Source organism: Syngnathoides biaculeatus, unplaced genomic scaffold (genome assembly GCF_019802595.1).
Source record: "Syngnathoides biaculeatus isolate LvHL_M unplaced genomic scaffold, ASM1980259v1 ctg214_pilon_pilon, whole genome shotgun sequence".
NCBI classification, from domain to species: Eukaryota; Metazoa; Chordata; class Actinopteri; order Syngnathiformes; family Syngnathidae; genus Syngnathoides; species Syngnathoides biaculeatus.
The window spans coordinates 1-13,624 of record NW_026907469.1 but is presented as its reverse complement, the minus strand read 5'-3'; the positions used below and the strand labels follow the sequence as shown (position 1 = coordinate 13,624).

Sequence of the window (13,624 nt, the reverse complement as noted above, 5' to 3'; positions counted from 1 at the left end):
TATGAATGCGTATTGTGTCCTGTCGCCAAATTGGTGAAGAAAAACCCCACATCATGTGCTCTATCCCGATTAGATTAGGGACTGTTGACCATTGTCAATCACCCAAAGTTATGGAACGCTGACGCAGGGGTGGCTGGATGCAATGATCACTGCAGGAAAATCATCCACTCCATACAAGGTGAAATTGTGGTAAAGTAATGCATTGGCTGGGAATCGAACCCAGGTCAACTGCTCGGAAGGCAGCTATGCTAACCACTATACCACCAATGCCCGGAATGCAGATGACTTTCAAGTTCTGGTTTCACACATTGGTATAAAACACAGTAAATGGTAGAGACACCAATGAGTGTCCCGTATGGTCTGCAAGTCAGGAAAAAGATGATACCTGTCAGCACTCTTTCACCACTGTGCTCGCCTTCACCTCAACATGGGAGATATTTGTAAAAATCGCAACTCCATCATTTTCTTTTTTCATTTGAGCCACTCCAAAGTGACGGGAGTGGCCACATATCCTCCCACTGTTTGGAGAATTTTAAAAAGGGTAAGCCACATTCTTGGATTAAAAGCGCATTGTACTTGAAAGTTTTAAGAAAGTATGAAACACTTTGCGCTTTAATTTTTGACTTTATGCTCCTAACCCTTATTGTTGAAACACTAAAAGGGAACGATTTTTAAAGTGAAAACATACAAGGAATCTCTGATTAAAAGCTATTAAAAGGGTGCCTGTTCTGGTATTCCCATTGGTTTTTGTTCTTCCTTTACATCAGCAGTTAGGAGGTACGGTACTTTTGCAATGTTTTTGTTTTAACTCTTGGTTTTGGTCTTTCCTCCAATCTTCTATTCATGGTGTTTCGGGTTTTGGCGTTGATTGTAAAACAATATTTAAAAAGGAGAGTTCTTTTGGTGAACTTGAGGGAAATACTCGTGATTCATCATTTGATCTATTCAGTTTGAGCGTTTTCAAAGTTTTTATTTTTGACTCTTGGTGTTGGTCTTTCCTCCAATCTTTTATTATTGTGGTTTTGGTGTTGACCGTAAAACAATGTTTAAAAAGGACAGTTCGTTTGGTGTACTTGAGGGAAATATTCTTGATTCATTTGAGCTGTCTGAATTTGGGGGCTTTCCTCTTTTTTTTCGCCTCGAGAGGACTCAGAGGAGGGTTGTGATTTAAAAATGTAATTCCAAAAGACCCATACAATATTTTGAAAACTAAATATAAATATATTTGTGCATTTTATGTGAAACCGACACTTTAAGAGTACCATAAGTCTCTAAATTCAATTAAATGACATTATGATATTGCTAATCAATGATGACAAAAGTACTTCTGACCATTAATGTGACTTCTTTGCTGATGGCTTTGTCATCTGTTTCATACGTCATTAAATTAAATTTCATGCAGCCTTTGAGACTTCCATCCATTATGGTGAACGTAGGTTGGTCTTAATGTTTTTTTAAATGTGAGACTTTTCATATGCATAGGTCGAGCCAAATATTCTCAGTACAGCAATACTCACACGCCGCAGTGTGTGGAATGTGACGGGAAGTGCGTTCCAAGTTTTCACAATCAGCTGGTCTGCAGGTTAAATTTTTTTCATTTCTCCCCACTTATGTGTGCTCACCAACAATGCTTGCCAACCGAGGCATGTTTTTATGTCTAAAAATATCTGATGGTGGGCAGCACATAAGCACGCTGTCATTATAAATCACATTGATAAGCTGCGTAAGGATTATAACAATTGTAATTATGAGTGTACCCCTTTAAGAGCGGAGGGGGGTGGTGCAAGGTACACTAGGAAAAAGAGTGTGTGGCCGTGCATCATGTGCAAATGCAAAATGACAATGGTTGGGTGAAGATGTCAGGTCTCTTAAGGAGTCAATAGAGTTGCCTAAATTCAACTTTCACATATTACTGAGAGGTGGATGGCTGAGAAGCTCAATCAAAGACAATCCATGTGGGTAGATTTGAATCATTTGATAAATGTCATCCGCTCCTAAAGCCAGTCACCCAACATGGGGCTTGAACCCACGACCCTGAGATTAAGAGTCTCATGCTCTACCGACTGAGCTAGCCGGGCATGCAGAAATTGACACACATACCTACATACAGCGTTTAGGAATTACGGGCAAATCTCACGGAGCACTGCCCTCGGGAATCTTTTAACCACCTCGGTGACCTCAAACACAGAGATTGGAGAGCCCGCCTCAGAGAACCCAGATTCTGTTTCCTCGTGGGAAGGCGTGACAGAGGAATTGAGGAGGTCTTCAAAGTATTCTCCCCACTGACTCATAATATCCCGAGTCGAGGTTTGCAATGCCCCATCCTCACTGTAAACAATGTTGACAGTGCAGTGCTTCCCTCACCTGAGACGCCGTATGGTGGACCAGAATTTCCTCAAAGCCATCTTGAAGCCGTTTTCCATGGCCTCACTGAATTCCTCCCACTAGAGTTCAAGTTCTTTCCTCATCATCCACCAAAGCTGCATTCTGCTTGGCCAACCGCTGTGGCCATTTCTTCAAGTCAAGATTTTCTTCCAACTGGGAAAAAAAAAAATCCTCCTTTTTCCATTGTCAAATTAAAATCACTGTTTCAGTACCAGGCGGCATGGTAGCTCAGCTGGTAAAGTGTTGGCCTCATGCTTCTGAGGACCAGTGTTCAGTGTGGGTTTTCTCCGGTTTCCTCCCACATCCCAAAAACATGCAACATGAATTGGACACTTGAATTTGCCCCGAGGTGTGATTGTGAGTGCGACTGTTTGTCTCTATGTCCCCTACGATTGGCTGGCAACCAGTTCAGGGTGTACCCGGCTTCCTTGTCCCCACCGCCGTGTTGGAGCCAATGACAAAATACCAGCATATTATCTGGATTGAAAAGTATGAACCAGTGGTGGGATTTCAACTCCCACCTCCTGAGAGATGAGAGCCTAAATCCAGCAGCAACTCTAATTCCTGAGAGTGCCTCCACCTGTTGAACCTGCTGTCCTCTGATAGGCCCCGCAAATCATAGACTCAATGACAGTTTTTTCCACTCTGGCCATCAACTCCTTGAACTTAAAACCACTAAATGTGACAGAACTGTCATGAAAAATTCTGCAACTTCACTTCTTGTTTGCTTTTGTTCCTTTGAGTAATCTTATCAAGGGATAATGATAAGGGGAATAATATTGAAAATCACACTTTGTGATTTCATTTACCCATCCACCCATCCATTTTCTTTGCCACTTGTCCTGATGAGGTTCACAGGGAGTGCTGGAGCCTTTCCCAGTTGTCCACAGGCAGGAGGCAGGGTATACCCTCAACTGATTGCCAGCCAACCGCAGGGCACAAAGAGACAAACATTCAGACTCACATCCACACAGAGGGGCAATTTAGAGTGTCCAATTAATGTTGCATGTTTTTGGAATGTGGGAGGAAACCCACACAGGCTCACTGAGAACATGCAAACGCCATAATGGTGGGTTGGGGATTGAACTTGAGACCTCAGAACTGCGGAGGTCAACGCTTTACAAGCTGAATCCACCGTTACGCCGCTAGACAGATTTGTTCTAAATAATACATCATTGCTTTTTGGCGTGTCCATATGTGACTCGTTAATTTAGATCATAAATCAGAACGTACATCTGCAACTTTGGCTTGTTGGCTGGTCCTCTTTCTTGGCCTTTTGGCTAAGATCAAGTGTCGTACCCTACATTTACCAGGTGCAGTGGCCAAGTGGTAAGGCGTCAGTCTCGTAAACTGAAGAGCATGGGTTCAACCCCCATCTGTACCTTTTGAAAAATGCTTTTGTGATTTGATCTCTTATTATTAGTGCCATGCTCAGCTTTTGGGACGACTGAAGGCACCGAATGTCTTCCGAAAATAGATGGATGTGGATCTGCTCCCCAAGAACATCTGGAAGCCTACTCAAGGCAGACACCGTTGTATGACCGTACTGACTGAAAATATCCCCATATACAGTTAGTCATCCATCTACATGGCCTGGTACGAGTACCACGGCCGGTCCGAAACAGAATTGTATCTCCGGATGAAGTCGGGTGTTTAAAACGTTGGCTCTGGTCAACGCTCGATGGTGTTGGTATTAAATTCAATACAATGACAGGTTCTCTGATTTATAACCATATGAATTAATATCACTTTGTAATGTGTGTTGTCTGAATATTTGATGTCTTTTCAGATGCAAAGATTTGATCCCTTTTTGTTTTTATGAGTTAGGAATATGGGTCTGTTATAATATTGTTCACAAACTTACACATAATATCAGTAAATTCATGACATCCTTGGCACATGTGAGAGAGTATATATTTTGACAGAACCATTTTAATAACTACCAAAAACAAAAATGGATGAAATCTCTGTGTTTTAAAAGACATTAAATATTCTATCAGATACAATCATTCAGACAACCCACATTACTCAGTGAAATCAATTGATATAGTTGTAAATTAGAGAAACTGTCATTTTATTAAATTGAAAACTGATGTAATGGTGTGATGTTTTTGCAGGATATTAGGAACAGGACGTGGAAGCGCACTTTATTTCGGAAGACGGCACTTTCTCTATCATTAATCCTTTTTCATTCTTTTCGATGTTATTAATGTTATAAGGAATTGTGTGTTGAAAAATGTTCATCGTCACGTTGAAAATTTCAATTGCCAATGTCAATTGTTATGGAAGATCTGAGAAACTTATTTTGAAGACACACTTGTCGTATGGCGGAAGGGACTACTTCCTCTTGTTCATGAGTCTTTCTGAGAGAGGTGCAAATTTTTTGTACTCCACTTATTTGTGTGCGTTAGGCTGTTGACTGAGAGATTGGTAGTTCGAGCCCACCCAGGGACGTCTCCAAAATAAACACTTCCGTGGCTTTTGTCGGATGTTAGTAGATCAAAAGCCCGGAAAAGTACAGTCCAGCAAAGGACAAGTGCTTTGTGGGTTCCAAATTTCAGCTCGCTGTGTCCTGTCATTATCCAAGCCGCTTATTCTCACAAGGTTTGCAGGAAAGCTGGAGCCTATCCCAGCTAGCTTCGGGGAAAAGGCTGATTACACCCTAAACTGGTCATTTGTCAGTCAGAGGGACGATATCAACACCATCGCTGAGCAGGAATCGATCCCATGCTGCCCGCACCAAGACAGGAGTGTTTACCACGACACCATCATCGTCTCTGGTCAGTGTGGTTAGAGCTATTAAAAAAATAATAATAATAGTTGGGGGGACTTGTCTCAGTTTATCGCAGGCATGTCAAAAAAGTTTGGCTCTGGGGCCAGATCCAGAAATTTTGTTCTCAGGTGTGTTGGATCAGTAAAAGAATGTCAACTCCAAATATTTGTCTTTGTTTTTCAGAACGACGAGTCGGGGTGAGGGTTAGCCTCCAGACGGGAGACGACTTTGAAAAAGCTTTTGACCGAGTCTCGAATAAACACCTTTTTATTCTACTAGAAAAATGTGGATTTCCAGAAAGGTATGTAGAATGTGTAAAATTATTATATCAAGACATCACTAGTAAATATATGATTCACGGGAACCTGACCAAAGCAGTCCCCATTGACTGTGGTCCATGTCAGTTGTTGCCCGTTATCTGCCCTGCTCTACGTCCTGTGAATCGAACCTTTAGCACACGTTGTGAGAAAAGACAAAATGATAAAGGGTGTAAATATTCCAGGGAGTGGGGGTCTTAGCATGAAATGTATTTTATAAATGGATGATTTTAACATTTTATGCACGGATCTTTTATCAGTTAATAGGAAAAAAACTGCGTACAATTAAACATGGGATAGCATCCCCATAGACACTTTTACCTGTGGACGTCATTACTTGACATATTTGGCGTATAATCAGGAATTGCTTTGGATGATGAATATTGAACCGATTTACTGCACAATACTAAAACACACTGGACTTGACTGACTGGTATGGGCAGGCCTTTGGGTCAAAACTCAACAGAGAAAAGACCCAAGCCCAATTTTATGGACCATGGACTCAAGCAGAGAAGACTAGACTGCCTTTGACGGTGGTACAGATGGACCAAAAAATCCTCGGCATCAAGTTTGGTCAGGATGGTGGAGGAAAAACAAACTGGGGCGACGTGATAGGGAGAGTTAGGAAAAGACTCAGGTTCTGGGGACTGAGCCGGTTGGCATTTGAAGGAAAAGTACTAATTATAAAAGCAGGGATTTTACCTGTGCTTTTATTAATTGGTTCTGTTTTGTGCTTTTAGATCTGGACCGAGACATCTTTTACTTCCTCTCGGGCTCCAAGTGGGAAAGACTCAGGAGGAAGGTTCACAGCCACAAAGAAGAGTTGTCTGTGCCCACCTGAAGGAGGGAAAAGGAGCTCCACAGCAAAGGTCTTGGCAGGAAGGAGCAAAGAAATGAACGTCGGCGACTGTCGCTGGGCACCCGCGGCAGGATCCTGGACCATGGTGTTTGGGAGTGTGGGATGAGGCCCACTTAGTAAATCATCATTAGAATTAGAAAATTAGATCATTAGAAGAAAATGAAGATTTTAGTGCGGTATTCAGTGCCTTGTTTTTTTTTAAAGCTTGGACAGTATAACTGGATTTTGCTTGAACACTTGGAGGATGGACTCACTCTTCACACTTTTCCAAAAGACCCCGTTCATTGTGGAAAATAGATTTCACTCGAATCACACAAATTTTTATCAGGCCCCAGTGAGAATTGAACTCACGACCCCTGTTTTGCAAGAACAATGAACTAACCACTGAGGTATGGAGCCTTGCTGGGCAGGGGTATCCACACTAACAAGTTATTGTTGTAGGAGTGCAGACCCTTTCTGACACGGTCCGTCACCTGACACTTCCCCCTTACTAATTATTGCCACTTCCTGGTCTTTCACACTTGCCTCTTCTACTCTTCCTTCTCTCTCATTTTCTTTTTTTCACAACTCTCTCTCTGTCTGGGATGCTCAGAACTACTTCATCTTGTTCCTTCCAGAATCAGAATTTCTCGTTCATCTCTAGGTCACATCCGACCTGTTGGCAGAGCCGCTTACCACATTATACATAACACCCTCAATTTCAAATTTCAACCTCATCACTCGATCTTTTACTCTTTTCACTTCCAAGACATTCTTAGCCAGCTCTTCCTTTAAAATAATCCCGACTCCATTTCTCTTCCCATCTACTCCATGGTGGAATATTTTACACCAAGATGACCAAGGTGGGGCATTGCTGACTGTCTCCTCATTAGCATAGTGGACAGTGTCTCTGCCTGTCACGCAGAAGACCAGGTTTTGATTCCCTATTGGGGACTTGGTTACTTGGAGTGCTTTGTGGCAAAATAAAAAAGCCCATCACCCAATTTTCCAAATGGGGACCTTTCTGTAGTTGTCAAACATAACCTCAACCACGCTGAAACCTTTTCTCTCATCCTGTCTGTTAGGAGGACCAGCAAATTGCCTTGCTTACCTGCATTGCCGAATCCATCCACCAATCTATCCGTTTTCTGAGCCGCTTATCCTCATGGGGCTCGTCGGAGTGCTGGTGCCTCTCCCAGCTGTTGGCCTCACAGTACTGAGATCCCGTTTTCAACCACAAACCCACCTGAGTGGAGTTTGCTTGTTCTCACCGTGCCTGTGTGAGTTTTCTCCCGGTACTCTGGTTTTCTCCCACGTTCCAAAACCATGCAACATTAATTGGACACTAAAGTGCCCGTAGGTGTGATTGTGAGTGCAACTCTTGTCTGTTTCCATGTTCCCTGTAATTGGCTGGCAACCAGTTCTGGGTGTACCCTGCCTCCTGCATGTTGACAGCTGGGATAAGCTCCAGCACTCCAGCAAGGCACGGCTCCCAGATGTGCCTGAACGAAAGAAACACAGAGACAAGAATTAACACATCCAGGGGCTGAATTTATTGTACAATTTGTCTTTTATTAACAGTGTTTCTCTGCAAAGTTTTTAAAAAAAGTTATTTGTTTTGATTATATTTTTCTGGTTTTGCTTCTCATGGATCTTGGGTGAAAATTTGAGTCAGGCAGAGGAAAGTTTTAAAGGGGGGTGAAAAACAAAGTGGAGAGACACTGAAAAGATGACGAAATTATAAAGAATGAGAAGATGACAAAAGACTGTACACGAGTTGCCGTAAAGTTAAAGACATTGTAGATTACAATGACATTGTAAAGTCTGGTGACAGTGATTAAATTCGAGTGATGTACGGGGTAGTCGTACTCCACCCTGTGAAGGAAGGACAGGAAAATATAGGACAGGACTGGACAGGACAAGAACCAGGTACTTGTCGGTCTTGAAACCAAAGATTCCAAATTCCATAAGCAGTATGAGCTGATAACTCCAACCCAAAGTTTCCTGGACCTCTTTAAAGTATTACCCCCACTACTGTGGTCTTTTTTTGACATGATAAATTACTCCACAACTAAATTTGACATGAGCAGTCCTGCACTCTGTTGCATGACCGCCCGCCATTCCTCCACCGATTCATCTCCACCAGAGGTCAACCACAAAAACACCAGCACTGGTTTTTGGCTGACACTCCATGTTCCCAAAGTTTCCCCAATCCTGGACGTACTCCCAATTCTACCATGTTCCAAGACCAAGAGTATCCTATTAGGAACTTTGAAATGGAACTAGTAATTCCAAGACAATCATTGTGTGTTTCCACCACGGAAACTATTTACTAAATTAACTTTTTGGGGATTTCATCCATGTCCAAATGAAGACACTGCAAGTGGGGGTCGTACTTTTGAGAGATTCAGTGCTTCATGAAGTTTCATCAAATTGGCTGAAACACTTCATTGCTTCTTGAAGCTCCAAGCAAGTTGCTGAAAAGCTTCATTGTTTCACAAAGACTCATTTGGTCATCAGTACTTTTTCCCCCCATGAACATCGATGCACATAAAGTTTGGATTCAACATTTTACCCACCAAAGGAAACACACATTCTTTCCAGTGAAAGACTGACTCTGGTGGGACTCAAACTTACAACCTTTGAATTACTACACTGTTAATCTAAAAGTCCAACTCACTGTCCATTGCGCCACAGAGCAATATATCCATGAATGATATGCGTCTGTATGTTTATATTAATGGGAGGCTTTTTTTTTTCCCCCAAATTGGACTCTCATATTTTTTTTTTTAAAGGCTTCCTCAAGCCTCCAGGTATCGATGACAGCGTTGTTCTCCTGAGTATCTGTCCATGGTCACAAAAGGCCAAAGGTAAAATGTCACAAAGTGCTCACGTGACTCACAGTTACTTTGCGCCTTCTCGTGAAACTTATATCTCGCAAATATGGGCTTTGCTTTCGTAATCAGAGAATTTTTTTGGTCACAACGTTTTCGCAACTTATCTTCATCTCTGGTCAGTGTCCATGGAATTGCTGACATCCCGTCCTTTTTCGCCGATCCACAGCAGGAGGAAACTGCACTTTTCCTCTTCAGCTCTGTTTTTTAACGGTCTCGTGTACAAGAGTTCGGCCTGTTGCTTGAATCTCTGCCACGCATCTGGTAAATTGGGTGAGTTGGAACACCGAACGCCTCCTCATCGTCTTCGTTTGTTTTTTTTCTTCGCTGTGAGTCCGTAGTTATGCTTCCGTCACTCTGACGCCATGTTATGATCTTGCTGTTGTGTTATTGAATAACGTAATAACATAGACCTGAGTCCAACTCTAATTGTTAACATGGTTGATATTTATGTCGCCCCCCCCTCCCCAACCTCTCCCACTGACATCGACACAAAGCTCTCGAGTTTCATATGTGGCTTCTTTCTTTCTTTCTTTCTTTGTTCCTTTATTCCTTACACCAGCACAAGTGCCTCAATTACTTCTGGTTACAGTGATCAAACGCTAACCGTAGCCAAAACATTCCAGTATACAGTTATCGCTTCCTCGCCATAATATGTAGACATGATCTTGCCGTCCAAAACAAACAAACACGTGGTCAGCGTGACGTCAGTGAAAAGTATTCGGAACGACATGTAAGCCTTGTGGTTCGCCTTGTCAGTTGTGCTTGAGACTGTTTCTGAAGTAAAATTACAATGTTTGTTTGTGTTCATTTTTTTTTCTCTTCATCTTCTCTGTGAAGCTAAAGTATTGAAAATTTTCTTTTTGATGATCTTTATTATTTTGTGATGCCAAAGAAGTGGAAAAGAATATTATTTCTCTTTAATCAGCGGATCAGATGTCAACTGGTGTGACTGATGGCTTGATAATCGATTGGTGCTGTGTCGGTCCTTGACAGAACGTGCGCGGCTGTCCTCTTCTCAGCGCACTTTGTGTCCAAAAGAGAGACATCGCCAGTGAATTCAATTCTCATGACTTTGTTGTCACGGACGAGACTCGGGGGTGGACCCAAATGCACGACTCAGGTGAGAGGTAAGCAGTGCGGAATAAGCCTTTATTCGTTCCAATGTCGGTTACCAGGGAGTCAGTCCAAAAAAGCAGCAAGATCAGTAACGGCAGGCTTACGAGGTAGGTCGGGAGACAGGCGTTGGTCGGTACACGGGAGGTAGACGTCAGGAGTACGGTAGTGCGGGAACGAGGCAACGATCTAGCAGAGTAATAGTCGTCCCCTGGGTCCTATATGTACTGGGTCTTAATCAAAGGTCATGAGGCGCAGGTGTGCACCTTCAGATTAGCTGGCCACGCCCAGCCCTGGCTGGAATCCAGGAGCATGACAAACCCCCCCCCCCCCCTCAACGGCCGGCTCTGGACGGCCCAGGAGCATCAGGGTGAGCCGCGTGAAAGTCCCTGATGAGGGAGCGGTCCACGACGAAGCGGGAGGGGATCCAAGAGCGCTCCTACGGGCCATATCCCTCCCAGTCCACCAGGTACTGGACCCCCCTTCCTCTGCGACGGGAAGACAGCAACCGGCGCACAGTGTACACCAACCCACCGTCGACCATGCGGGGGAGATTTGAGCGGAGGAGCCAGCGACGATGTGCGATTCGGGCGAAGTCTGCTGACGTGGAACGTCGGGTGCACCCTCATCGACCTGGGCAGTTTCAACGAGACGGTGACCGGGTTAATAACTTTGGAAACCGGGAACGGGCCAACAAACCTGGGAGCAAGTTTGCGGGATTCCGTCCGCAGCGGGAGATCTTTGGTGGAGAGCCACACTTGCTGTCCCACTCTGAGCTCAGGTGCGGCCCTCCTCTTGCGGTCTGCTGCGGCCTTGTAGGCGCTGCTCATGCGCAGCAGTGTCCTCCGAGCTGCTTCCCAGGTCCGTTTGCAGCGTCGCACCACGGCCAGGGCCGACGGAACTGTGGATTCTGTGACCAGTGGAGGAAACAGGGACGGAGGATACCCATGCACGACATGGAGTGGAGCCATACCTGTTGAAGCGGAGGGTAGAGAATTGTGGGCATACTCCACCCACTTGATGTGCTGGCTCCACGTGCTCTGGTCCCTGGATGCCAGACATCGAAGACCGGTCTCTAATTCCTGGTTAATCCTCTCAGTCTGGCCGTTAGACTCTGGTGATGACCCGATGTCCGACTTGCTGAAGTGCCGATGAGGTTGCAGAACTCCTTCCAGAAACGGGCACTGAATTGCGGACCCCTGTCCGAAACGATGTCCTGGGGTAGACCGTGGTAACGGACGACCTCGTCTAATACCAACTGGGCTGTCTGCTTGGCCGACGGGATCTTCGGGAGCGGCACGAAGTGGACCATCTTGGAGAAACGGTCCACTATGGACAGCACCACTGTGTTCCCTTGTGAAGGCGGCAGGCCGGTAACGAAGTCCATCGCGATGTGTGACCACGGACGAAAGGGGATGGACAGGGGTTGCAACTCACCAACGGGCCGTAGGCGGGAAGTTTTATTGGCAGCACACACCGGGCAGGCGTTGACGAACTCCTTACATCCTTGCTGAGGTTAGGCCACCAGAACCTTTGTTCGACCACGGAACGTGTCTTCGCCATAACCCGGTGGCAGACCGTCTTGTTGGTATGGCCCAGTTGATGACGTCTCCCCGCAGAGATGGGATGACGAACAGGTGGCCCGACGGACAATCCGCGGGTGACGGTGTGTCCTCCCAGAGCCTCCTTCACCCGCGACTCGATCGCCCAGGTGAAACCGGCCACGAAGCACCCCGCTGGCAGGATAGTAGCGGCGTCTGAATCTGTGCGCCCTCCCTCGTGGATCCGCGAGAGTGCATCCGGCTTGCCGTTTTTGGAGCCTGGGCGGTAAAACACCTTAAAGTGGAAGCGGGTGAAAAATAGAGCCCACCTGGCCTGACGGGCGTTCACCTCTTCGCGGACTTCAGGTATTCAAGGTTCTTATGGTCCGTGAAGACGACGAACGGTACTTGCGAGCCCTCCAGCCAGTGCCGCCACTCCTCCAACGCGCGCTCTTGACCGCCAGCAGTTCCTTATCTCCCACGTCGTAGTTCCTCTCTGCCGGGGTCAACTTTCTAGACAGGAACGCGCACGGTGAATCCTTCCATCCCTGGGACTCCTCTATGACAAGACTGCTCCGATTCCTGAATTCGATGCATCCACCTCCACCACAAACTGGTTATCGGGATCCGGAATAATGAGAACGGGCGCAGTAGTGAAACTTGCCTTGAGCCTGCCGAAGGCCTCCTGGCAGGTCCCGGACCAGTCAAAGGTGGTATTTGGCGAAGTGAGCGAATGCAGAGGACCGGCCACGGAACTGAAGTTCCTTAAGAATTTCCTATAGAAATTGGCAAATCCCAAGAACCTCTGCATGTCCCTCCTGTTGGTGGGGGTAGGCCACCGCAGCACCGCGTCGACCTTCCTGGGATCCATCCGTATCTCTCCCTCAGCCAGGACGAAGCCCAGGAAGGACACGGATGCCTGATGGAACTCACACTTATCCATATTCACGTATAATTGGTGCTGCTGCAGACGCCGGAGCACCTCTCGGACTTGTTGAATGTGAGAGGCTAGGTCTGCTGAAAAGATGAGAATGTCATCCAGGTAAACAAAGACAGATCTGTTCAGGAACTCCCGGAGCACGTCGTTAATGAAGTTCTGAAAGACGGCCGGAGCGTTTGTCAGTCCGAAGGGCATCACAAGATACTCATAGTGCCCTGTGGGGGTGTTGAACGCCGTCTTCCCCTCATCCCCTTCCCGAATCCGCACCAGGTGGTAAGCGCTGCGCAAGTCGAGCTTGGTGAAGATCCGGGCTCCCTGGAGGAGTTCGAATGCTGTAGAGATAAGCGGCAAAGGGTACCTGTTCTTGACTGTGATGTCGTTCAGGCCTCGGTAGTCGATGCGGGGTCGCAGCGTGGAGTCCTTCTTCTTGACAAAAAAAAAAAAAAAAAAAAAAAACCCGCACCGGCTGGTGAGGATGAGGGGCGAATGAGTCCGGCTGCCAGCGAGTCCTCGATGTAGTCCCTCATGGCTTGATGCTCTGGTCCGGTTAAAGAGAACAGTTTCCCTCTGGGAGGAGAGGTGCCTGGCAGGAGTTCAATCGCGTAGTCGTATGACCGATGTGGCGGCAGAGACTTTGCTTTAGATTCAGAGAAGACCTCCCGTAGGTCATGATAGCAGGAGGGCACTGCGGTCAGGTCCAGGCAGTACCAGGTTCTGTTAGCCGAACCGGCGCAACTTGAATACCCCTGTCTCTCCGGACAGCGACTGAGACAGTCCTCTCCCCAAGTCTTGATCTGACCCGTGGCCCAATCTATGTGCG

At 46.0% G+C, this 13,624-nt stretch overlaps 1 long non-coding RNA gene and 3 other non-coding genes across 4 annotated transcripts; 2 read left to right on the top strand and 2 right to left on the bottom strand.

Moving 5' to 3' along the window:
- Window positions 1–198: 198 nt before the first annotated feature.
- trnag-ucc (transfer RNA glycine (anticodon UCC)) lies at window positions 199–270 on the bottom strand. Its single transcript has one exon. It is a non-coding gene; the product is annotated as a tRNA-Gly (tRNA).
- A 1,735-nt stretch (window positions 271–2,005) lies between these two features.
- On the bottom strand, window positions 2,006–2,078 carry trnak-cuu (transfer RNA lysine (anticodon CUU)). Its single transcript has one exon. It is a non-coding gene; the product is annotated as a tRNA-Lys (tRNA).
- Window positions 2,079–3,697: 1,619 nt separating this feature from the next.
- On the top strand, window positions 3,698–3,769 carry trnat-cgu (transfer RNA threonine (anticodon CGU)). Its single transcript has one exon. It is a non-coding gene; the product is annotated as a tRNA-Thr (tRNA).
- Window positions 3,770–4,893: 1,124 nt separating this feature from the next.
- On the top strand, window positions 4,894–6,583 carry LOC133497214 (uncharacterized). The gene is made up of 3 exons (XR_009793981.1): window positions 4,894–5,165; window positions 5,342–5,459; window positions 6,216–6,583. It is a non-coding gene; the product is annotated as an uncharacterized LOC133497214 (long non-coding RNA).
- Window positions 6,584–13,624: the final 7,041 nt, after the last annotated feature.